The sequence below is a fragment of the Euprymna scolopes genome, chromosome 19, assembly GCF_053919585.1.
Source record: "Euprymna scolopes isolate OS-2025 chromosome 19, ASM5391958v1, whole genome shotgun sequence".
Taxonomy (NCBI): Eukaryota; Metazoa; Mollusca; class Cephalopoda; order Sepiida; family Sepiolidae; genus Euprymna; species Euprymna scolopes.
Genome location: NC_136500.1, coordinates 142,459,340 through 142,470,923, shown reverse-complemented (window position 1 = coordinate 142,470,923; position 11,584 = coordinate 142,459,340). Strand labels below are relative to the sequence as shown.

The 11,584-nt window shown below is 38.4% G+C and overlaps 1 pseudogene; it reads left to right on the top strand.

Moving 5' to 3' along the window:
• The first annotated feature begins 3,058 nt into the window (after positions 1–3,058).
• LOC145240598 (U2 spliceosomal RNA) lies at positions 3,059–3,203 on the top strand (annotated as a pseudogene).
• Positions 3,204–11,584: the final 8,381 nt, after the last annotated feature.

Sequence of the window (11,584 nt, the reverse complement as noted above, 5' to 3'; positions counted from 1 at the left end):
TTGTCATAATATCGGTTATTGTGGCTCAATCCCTCTACAGTCTGAAGGTTTTTTTTTTCTTGGGATTTTCCATTGTCTTAGATTTGTGTAAATCCGTTCTTCACTCGTAAATATTATAGAGCATTGTATCATCAGCAAATATACCCATCTCTGACACAATATTATCAGGGAGGTCTTTATACTTGGAAAACATGCACAAGAATAGAACATTTCATCGATAGGGTTAGGGCTGGAGCTTATGGGGCAAAGTGGGACCTGATTTGATTGAGGGAGAGACTAGCGGTCGGTTTTATTATTATTATTATTTTTTTTTTACATTTTCACCGCAAACAAGGCACATTGCCACTCAGGTGCAGGGGGCTACTATCAGGGTCAGCAACTACGGGGGCACAATGTAGGGATTTGGGCAGCAAGGTGTCGGTTCACATTGCACTTGAACTTCTGCATGTCAGTACAGTTAGGGAAGCAGGAACCTGAAATGGAATTCCAGATTCTAGCGGTTCTGGGGAAGAAACTACCGGAGTAGAAGGATCTTTTGCCTCTAGGGATCTCTACTGTGTGGGGGTGGGATTTAGCTGCCTGTCGGGTTTTTCGAGGGTGTCTGCATCGTGGGGGCAAAAGTGTCTGCAGTTCGTCAGAGCACTCACCATTAAAATACTTGTAGAACAAGCAGAGGGATGCAACATTTCGTCGATGGGACAGAGGCTGAAGCTTAGATGCCAGTTCAGGGCCTATCAGATTGGCGACTCTTTTTTTAGCCTTGTCTAGGAGCGAGAGACTAGTAGTAGACGCACCAGCCCAGATGCGACAACAATACTCCATACATGGGCGAATGGTGGCCTTATAGAGATACAGGATACTTTCAGACGTCAGTAGTTTTCTAGCACGGTAGAGAGAGCCTACCTTTTTTGCACCGGCCCTGGCAATGCTTTCAATATAATTGTTCCAGCTCATGTTTCCTGTGAACGTTAGGCCAAGCAGTTTGAAAGATGTACTCTCAGACAGGGAGTCACTGGCCATTGCTATTGGTGGCAGAGAAGGTTTCTTGTAGTTATAGAAGGAAACCAGTTTGGTTTTGGAAGCATTGAATGTGACCATCCATTTTTGTCCCCATTCCACTACAGATTGGATGTTATCCTCTAGTGTTTTTTCCCATTTCTTTAGATATGTGTTCCTTTGTTTTCCTGTCGTGCCTTTTGCAAAAATAGTTGGCCTTATTCTTGTGATAATCCAACAAATCAAAAATTCGGGGGGTTTAAGACTCGATACATCTGAAGCAAATTAATGTTCACACATCTTATCGATTAGATTATCAACACGTCCTGGATATTATTGAACTGCGATAAAGCAGCTCCTCTTGGGCATTGCTGATACAACTTTGTTGGAGAATAACACCGCGTGCATGAATTCTATTTGTATTGTATAGTTGGATTTCAAGAAAGTTCTTTTTTTCTGAGCGATTTATTAAGTGGCATATGTGTTGTCCAACCCTATACATAAATACAGGAGACAACGATAAAAAGGCTTGCCCTATAGAAAACAACACTACAGCTTTATTTTAAAACTTTTATTGAAAAAAAATCAATCCAGATAACTTGCTTGTGTAGTAGAGCTGACATCTATTCAATAGTAGCCGCCTTTAGCCTCAATCACTGTCCGAAACCGGAAGCATGTCTTTTCCATAAGCGCCGGCAGGAGCTCGGCGAATTCTCGATGGATAGCGGCGATCAGATTGGCGTTGGTGATGTGAGAGGTCACATTAGTAATTGTTTCTAAGTATGACCAAACGAAGTAGTTCAGCAGGTATAGATCAGGGGAGTAGGGGGTAGTGAGAGAAAGGTTCAAAATGGTAGCACTCCTGATACCAATCCTGGGCCTCTTTGGACTTGTGGGCCGGCGCCGAGTCCTGCTGTCACACCTAGGATCTGCCTGCCGCAACCTGATTGCACCAGGAGGTCACCCCAATTTTCAGCAGATCTAGGTACACTTTGCTGTTGACTTTCAGACCGACTTTAAAGATGTTAGGTGGCATGATTTGGCCCTCCATTGAAACCATACCAAAGACCATAACCGTGGGCTGAATCTTTGTTTTCATCTATCTGAACATATCTTGTTATTCCTGGCAATATAGCGATGCATTTTGAGGGTGATGGCAATAGTTCTATTCTCATAACTTAGCTCAGTAGAGAGCATGAGTTGTGCAGCGGCGCATCTCCGATCTACCTCGTTGAACATTGTGCCACTTTTAGACATGATTGAAGGCTTCTATCGCATTTGGGATGTGTACATAACTGGCCAACTAGTAGATGCTCTGCAACAACAAAAAAAGATAAGCAGTTTTCATCAACGGAAATGGAATCATGTTGTCTTTTCGAGTCCGGCAATTATATCGTTCCAGATTGTGCATGCAGTCGCAGATGTTTACAAGTTTATGGGGCAGCCAAAATCTTGAAATGGTATGACAAAAAAATTGTTGAACTTACTAAAGTTGTGTAATACCTCTCGTCGATATAACCCTATATTCTAAAATTATATTTCTTCTATTATGTATGTCTGCTTGACTTTGACGATCAGATTATAGATGATACGGTATAAGTAAGCCTAATCACAAATAAAAGCGACCGTATAAAACTATAAGACAACCATTCTCTTGTTTTATATTTGTTTTGGTCCTTTTTAGTCGCGTGCAAGCGACTCTATAAGTCACTCCGTCGGTCGATCGGTCGGTTGGTCGGTCTGTCTGTAATACTTTTGTGCTTGTCCTTTTTAGTTAAGATCAAAGGTATGTTGTTAATAGATGCTGTTCTTAGATTTTTAAGCTTGTCTTGACCTCTGGCCGTGATCAAGGTGTGGTGTCTGTTTCGACGGATGCTGCAAGCGGGGACTATGTGTGGGGGAAGCCATACATGTGGGACCTTGGTCGGTGTGGAGGCGGCCCTTCATGCCGGTTGTCGCCGTCTGGCTCGCCTGCTCCCCAGAGAGTTGGTCCCCATCTCCCCTTCACTCCCCACATTGGGAGTCGGCCCTGTGTTTGGTTTGGTTGCTTAGGGGGGAATACAGCTTTTCTTGGCCTTTTGGCCAAGATCAACGTGTAGTATCTGTTCCGGCAGATACTGCAAGCAAAGACTAGATGTGGGGGCAACCCCACATACCTGACCTTTAACCAGCTCCCATTTCCCACCTCTCGGGAGCTGGTCCCCTTTTTCCCTTCCCCCTCCCTTCACTCCTCACATTAAAAATCGGCCTTGTGCTTAATTTGCTCGGTGGGGGAGCAAATAAATACCATCTGTTCCGGCAGATACTGCAAGCAAGAATCACATGTGGGAGCAATCTCACATATAAGACCTTGGTCAATGTGGGGGCAACCCTTCATACCAATTATCACTATCCAGCTCCCCTATTCCCAGGGGAGTTCTTCCCTATTTCCCCTTCACCTCCCATTAAAAATCGGCCTTGTGCCTAATTTGCTCAGTGGGGAAGCAAATAAATACCCTTTTCTTGGTCTTTTGGCCAAGATCAAAGTGTAGTATCTGTCTTACTACATGCTGTACTTTTTTGTAACTTTTTCTTGGCCACATGCCTAAGATCAAAGTGTAATATATGTTCTTAACAGATACTGCACTTACATGTGTAACTTTTCCTTGTCAATGGAAGGGGAAACCTTCCATTCTAAAGCATTTTTAGTCGCATCCGCCGGTTTGTCACACATTTACATTTTTTTTTAAGCAAGGGGTATGGAGTAACATGCCTGTTTTCAATGGGTCCGTCTGTCCGTCTGTCCGTTAGTTTTGATTATTGACGGATAAGCGTCCATTAGTGTTTCCTGAAATTTTGTCACAAATTATATTTTAATATATAAATGTGCATAGTAAAAAAATTTTTTCGTTTTTTTTTTGTTTTTTTTTCTTTTTTTTCGAAAAATCCTGCTTTGCCCGCAGGGGCTCAAAAGGGGTCAAATTGGCCAAAAATGACATTATTTTTTGACCCGTAACATTTGATCCATCCATTAATTTTTTCTGAAACTTGCCCAAAATGTGGAAGGCATTGTTCTTAATATAAATTCAGTATGGGTGACGCTGACAAAAGTCTGGTTTGCGTTCCTCCGGGATTTGTTTGTGCTGAAAACGCCCTTTCTTCTTGCACGTTTCTCATATTTCTCAACAAAAACTTGATATGTCTATATAGTGGTTTCCCATGTTGCTGAATGTAAATATACATGTTTTAAGGTGTGAAACTGCACTGTTGGTCATTACATTTTTCTGAAACTTGTCCTAAATGTGGAGGCCATTATTCTTAATATAAATTCAGTATGGGTGAACTTGGTAATATTCTGGTTAGCGTCCCCCGGGTGCGTTTAGTGCTAGAAAACACACCTTTTTGGGACTCCCATGCAGCACCAATTTTTAACACTATATTTTGTACAGAGGGGGGACCATGCATGCGCGGCTCGTTTTTTAAGGGGCATGAAGTAACATTTTGCTTCCCCCGATTTAACGGAGAGGGACCTATGTTTTTGGCGGGGTTGTCTGTCCGTTAGTCCGGACGATTGACGAATAACCGTCAATTAGTTTTTCCTGAAATTTTGTCACAAATCATATTTCAATATATAGATGTGCATAGTTAAAAAAAACAGTGGTGCGGAAATTCCTATTTCGCCTACAAGGGCTCAAAAGAGATCAAAAATGCGTCCAAATGGCCGAAAATGACATTTTTTGCTTCGTAACATTTGATCCATCCATTATTTTTTTCTGAAACTTGCCCAAAATGTGGAAAGCATTGTTCTTAATATAAATTCAGTATGTGTGACCCTGACAAAAGTCTGGTTTGCGTCCCCCGGGGATTTGTTTGTGCTGAAAACGCCCTTTCTTCTGGCCTGTTTCTCATATTAAAAAAAAACAAAAAAACTTAATATGTCTATATAGTGGTTTCCCATGTGTCTGAATGTAAATATACGTGTGTTAAAGTGTGAAACTGCACTGTTTGTCCATTGTCAATGGTATTCAGCATTCAAAGTGGCTCATCAGGGGTCAAAAATGTACCAAAATTGCAAAAATGACATTTTTGGCCCCATAAATTTTGACCTATCCATTACATATTTCTGAAACTTGTCCAAAATGCGCAGAGCATTGTTCTTAATATAAATTCAGTATGGGTGACCCTGGCAAACGTCTGCTTTGCGTCCCCCGTGGACTTTTAGTGCTAAAAATGCCCTTTTTTCATATTTCTCAATAAAACACTTGATATGCATATCTATATAATGCTTTCCAATAGTGCTGAATTCAAATATACATGTGTTACGGTGTAAAAACTGCATAGTTTGTCCATTGTCAGTGGTATTCAGCATTCCAAGCGGCTCATAAGGGGTCAAAAATGTACCAAAATTGCAAATAATGACACTTTTTGACCCATAAATTTTTACCTATCCATTAGATTTTTCTGAAACTTGTCTAAAATGTAACTTTTCCTTGGCCACATGTATAAGATCAAAGTGTAGTATCTGCTCTTAACCGATGCTGCACTTGTTTGTAACTAATAAGTAAATTTGTTACGGACGGACGGACCGACCGACGGAGAATAGTTTTTTTTAAAATGCATAACACAGAATAGTTTTTGTTTCGTTTGCAAGCAACTCTATAAGTCACTCAGTCGGTCGGTCGGTCGGTCGGTCCGCAACACATCGGGGTTTCTGAATACGAAAATAACGTTTCAAATTCCCTAAATCAAATAATGTTTGTGATATAAAGTGAGGGATCACTTTTCTGTATTAATTTAATGTAAAATGGTTACCCACTTTACAACCAGTCAGTCTCAAAGCCATTCAAGTCATTCTCCAGATCATTCAAGTTGTTTTTGAATGATTCCAGTTATTTTTTAAGCATTCAATTCATTCTTAAGATCATTCAATTTATCTTTAAGTTCATTAAAATCATTCTAAGTCATTTACTTTTTATTTATTTACGTCATTTCAGCTCATTTTTCGGTCAATCCTACATTCACACATTCATTCATTACACGAGAGCACGTGACTAATGGCTATTGGCCTTGTTATTACAGCAAATTATATCATCGAGCCTTGCAATCCGATATTATTAAACTTACTTCGAACAAGGAAAGCGCATTTTCTTGACGAATAATTTAATTTATGAAAGCAAGGAGAAGCAAAACTGCAAAGAGGAGGCATATAGAAGCGTACAAGTCATGTTACTGTTGCCAAGCAACTGGAATCTTACCGGAAGGTATATATTGTAGGGCATTAAATTGAAAATCTTCGAATAAATTTGACAACATATTCGCTTTCATAACTGATGTAAACAGCTTTAAAATTGTAACTCATATTGGTAAGAATTCATATTATAAACCGGATTCTGTAAATGTTTGCTCGGGTTTGCCCAGCACCTGACGTAAACAGCCGGAAAATGCCGAGCAAATATAAAAACGCTAGGAAGCAGAAAATAACAGCATTAATCGGATATCAATTACAATTTAATAAATGGAAAACCACGTATCATCGTCAATGCATTCATTGTGATGTCACATGTAATTAACATCCTAATGACTGCATTACAAGCTTCAACAGGCTAACCATTTAAAGACTAATCTGCCTTACTTAAAAAACAAATGCTAGTTTTGTTTTTGGTGTCTTTGAAATAAAAAGCACCCGATATTTTTGCTGATGAGGAGAATTTGTTTAAAAAAAAACTGAATGATAAAATTATTGCCCAAGACTTATTGTCTATCTCAGTAAAAACATCGTTTCGAAACGATCGTACAATTTATTGATTTTGCTTGTTCTTCCTTGTGAAACCGATTTTTAACTTTTATTATAATTTATCAATCATCTTATTAAATATATATATCATCAGTGCCGCTAGACTAGCATCTCTCCCAAGCCAAGGATTGAAGCTAAAACCGTCGTGTTGACAGTCGGCAGTTCGCCCACTCAACCATGGAATCGACGCTCGTAAATAACTCGTCGGAATGTCTATTAAAAATAGACACACGCCACCACTTTTATAGTGCTCACATCGCCTGTTTGTGAACAAACAAACAACGAGCTTCGCATTTTCAGCCAATTAAGTAGCGGGTAAGATTATTTACGACATATATATATATATATATATATATATATATATATATATATATATATATATATATATATATATATATATATATTAGCAAATGTACCCGTCGTTGACTGGGTTCAAAAACAGCCTACAGAAAATGGACTCTGATTTATGAAATTTGGTTGTGTTTGTTTTACTGCATATCAACCCTTTTCAGGTTATTTAATGTCAAATCCAGTGATTTTGAAGAAAATTGTTTTTATAGAATATATTTGTTTTTTCAAGTCGGTTTCTATTTAACCCATAGTTGGGACCCTAACAGGTACTACCATTCCGGGTCAGAGTGAACCTGGGAGCAATGTTAATTAAAGGGTGGCTCCACATTCCCCAAAGCCCGCCAGCTGGGGCCTCACCATTGGATATAGTTCAAGGTCATATCCAGGACCCTGATTTATGAAAGTATGATAGGTTATGAAAAGGAAGGGTTGTAAAGAGATAACTTCGAATTTGACGGTATCGAAATCAAAGCAAAATATGATGAAAGTCAAAATAAAATAGATAAACCCCATAATTTATTATACCACACCTGTTCACACTGAAACATTTATCACAATATTCTGTGGTTGGTTGGTTGGTTGGGTGGTTGATTGGTTGGTTGTTTTACGGTATATCAACCCTTTTCGGGTTATTTAATGCCGAATCCAAAGATTTTGAAGTAATTTTTTTAATAGAATATATTTGTTGTTTTCAAGTCGGTTTCTATTTAACCCATAGTTGGGACCCTAACAGGTACTACCACTCCGGGTCAGAGTGGACCTGGGAGCAATGGTAATTAAAGGGTGGCTCTACACTCCCCAAAGCCCACAAGCTGGGGCCCTCACCACTGGATATAGTTTAAGGTCATATCCAGGACCCCCATTGAGGGACTTTTACCCTCTGCAGGGAGGCAGTCGGCGTAGTCTAATGCCCCACAGACAGGCCCGCAATATTCCGTGGATCGATATTAAAAACCTTGTTAAACTTTGTGACATATTTCCATTCTATGGAGGTCAGGCGGGGACGAACACCTCATAATTTTATTATACCATATTTCTTCAAACTGAAACATAATTATCAAAGTATACTTACGCAGATAGATATGAAAAGGCTTTGTTAAAGTTTGTGTCTATTTCCATTCCATGGAGTACAGGTGCGAACGCAGACACCTCAATTTTATCATACCATCCCTATTTAAGTTAAAACATACTTGTCAAAGTATTCTTGTGTACATCTATATCAAAAACACCTTTTTTTCTTTTTGTTCATTTTTTATTTCCATATTTTGGGGGCCAGGCGCAAACGCAGACCCCACAATTTTTATGAACCACCGTTCTGCCAGATCAAACATACCCATTCCTGAACCTCGATAATCTTCTATCATTATATGTAATCAGTTTTTTTTAATAGTCAACCATATAGGAGCCTATTGGTGACCAGACACACACACAAACATACACAGACGTTCAACTTTGGTTTGGTTGTTTTTGTTTTACGGCATATAAACCCTTTCCGGGTTATTTAATGCCGAATCCAAAGATTTTGAAGAATTTTTTTTAATAGAATATATTTGTTGTCTTCACATTGGTTTCTATTTAACCCATAGTTGGGTCCCTAACAGATACTACCACTCTGGGTCAGAGTGGACCTGGGAGCAATGGTAATTAAAGGGTGGCTACACACTCCCCAAATCCCACAAGCTGGGGCCTCACCACTGGATATAGTTTAAGGTCACATCCAGGACCCCCATTGAGGGACTTTTACGCTCTGCAGGGGAGCAGTCGGCGTATTCTACTGCCCCACCGACAGGGCCTCGTTCAACTTTATATTATAGAAGATATATATATATATATATATATATATATATATATATATATATATATATATATATATATATATATATTGGTGCAATATATTTGATATCTAATGGGGTATGCTCCCTCAAATTTTGGAGATTCTATTTAATTAACGCTGTCGCTAGGAACGGAAGAATCAAATTAATTGACGTTCTGCTAGCAACCAATCAGAAACCAGAATTGCTCCATAAAAATTAACCCTTTCAGCATCCCTGCACATAATTTTTCATGTCAACATGAGAGGGATGTTTTACACTTTGGCTGAAAAAAATATAAAGTCAGGAAGCTGTATAGAACAGCTACATATTGAGAATTCCTCATTTTATGGACTTGTATAGAATGACTACTTATCGGTCACCCTTCTGAAACTAAACATGTCTTCCAACTCATAATCTATACACTCCCTTCATTTTATACAGAAATCCTCGACAGCACAACGAAGCGATCGAAACGTTTCAGAAAGTAACATTTAAAATACACTCAGTATTCAGAAGAACTTAGATAATACAAATAAAAAAAATCCTCTTGTCAAAAATTCAATAGCAAAAGAAAAACTAAAATTTCGTATATAGCTTTATATTTGTTGAACCATTCCTGATAATAATCGATCAAACCGAAGTAAAGAGGAGTATCATCTATCCTCAATGTAAATTGTGATCATAAACAAAAAAACACACTCATCACATACTCCGTGTTGGAAACGATTGCCCTTTGTGCAATCTTGCCCCCAAAATGTAACAATTGAATCGTTAAAAGAAATTAACACAAAATCTTCAATCCAACAATAGCCTTCGTAGGAGATGCTCTTTTCTCTTCCTTTGCTATTTCTTTCCCACAGAACAGACGTTTCGTACCTGTGTTTGATCCATCAATATTTTCATGGCAAGTGCTCGTGTGAGCTACTATCTATGGTTCCCCCTTGCCAAACTTTCACAAAAAAAAACACTCGTCTATCTGAAACCACTATTAATAATTGCTCCGCTGTTTACTTGTACCTTAACCTCAACGTAGATTCCATGAACAAAGATGTTTTCTTAGAATTGCACCCTCATGGAACTCTTTTCCGTTTGCCTGCTTCTCAGCTGACTTAAATCTGGTCGTTTTCAAGTCTAACGTAAACAAGTCTTTGATGAGCTGTTCCTTTAAGTAATCCTATTTACCAAATGTCCACTACTAACGGTTACTACGATATAGTCCCATTGGCTACTGTACGCTCATTTACCCTTATTATAGAGTGGCCCCCGAGACTGTATAAGATATTACAATTTTAGAAAAAATATATAATTTTCAGTTTATGTGTGACGTGTCTACTAATTGCTAATCTTGAATACCCAACAGTCTTTGATTTATCGCCGTTAAATGTTAAGGATTTGTTTTAGAAGTACTTGAATGGAACGTGTTCTGAATAATTCATAGCATCTTTATACTCTCGACGTAATTACTTCCGACAATATAACAAACAGCAAAATCCCACCTCTTAAATTTCCATGTCTGTAGATATCGGGACGCATTCTACTCTAAAAGATGTATTCCCTCAGATTACGACCCGCTTGAATTTCCTTCCTGTTCCCTGTTTCTTTAATTTTACCAACCTGCAAAAAAGTGAATCGTGTGTGAACAAACATCTCGCTGCTTTACCCCGCTTACTTCCAAAGTGTTTTTCTTTTGTGCAAATGATTTTCAAAATCGCAGACCTGAGTAGGGCTTGCAACATTTCCAATACGCATGAAAATAAATTCATTGATTTAACATTTTTTTTAATTATGTTTTCCTCGTATAATTCTCGGAAGAATTGCTCAATTTATTTTCGTTAATACATTACGAGATTAAAAAGAAGATTATAATCAAGCTATAACCATAAAACAAATATTTGGCCCAATTCAATTAAGTGAATTCCACAAAACATCAAACGCAGCCAATATTCCTAAGAGTCGTTGATTCAATCTGATCGGCCAGGATTTCATTTGATGTTTTCTTTTATTTTTTCCAAATTTGACTCGTGATACAAAAAACGGCAGTACCTTCGTTTGAGCCGCGGACAATGGCCGGGCTCTTATACCTTTTCGATTTATTTTGTTGCTATAAATCACAGAGAAAGGGGATCATGGCCTCTTTAATTTAGGCCTGATGGCTGACTCGGGTTGTCCTCTGTCAATGAAGATGTATCGCTTCGAAAGGTAGCAAGACTTCCACCATTATTTGGCGTGTTCCTTCCTGGTGTATAAACGGATTGAGGAGTCGATATTTACTTTTGTTTTTATTCATATTTACATATGAGTTCCTCACTGTCTTCTTATTGCTTTACCTTTTGAATTAAAAACAATAGATTTCAATAGTGGAAAACGGAATATGGTATATTCTATTCATTTTTACTTATATATAAAAGATCCTTGTCTGAGTGAGTTTGTTCCCTATAAACTCCGAACCGGCTGGGGCGATTTTTTGAATGTTTCACACAAATATATTTCATGTGTCTGGGAGTGTTCCTAGGTTTTATATCGGAATGCCTCCGATAAGTATCGAAAATCGAAAAAATCCGATTTGGACCAAACTTAACACTTTTATACAACCTAACATCACAGGTGCATTTGAGAAGTTTCATGACTGTCCAAGTAGAAAGATCCAATA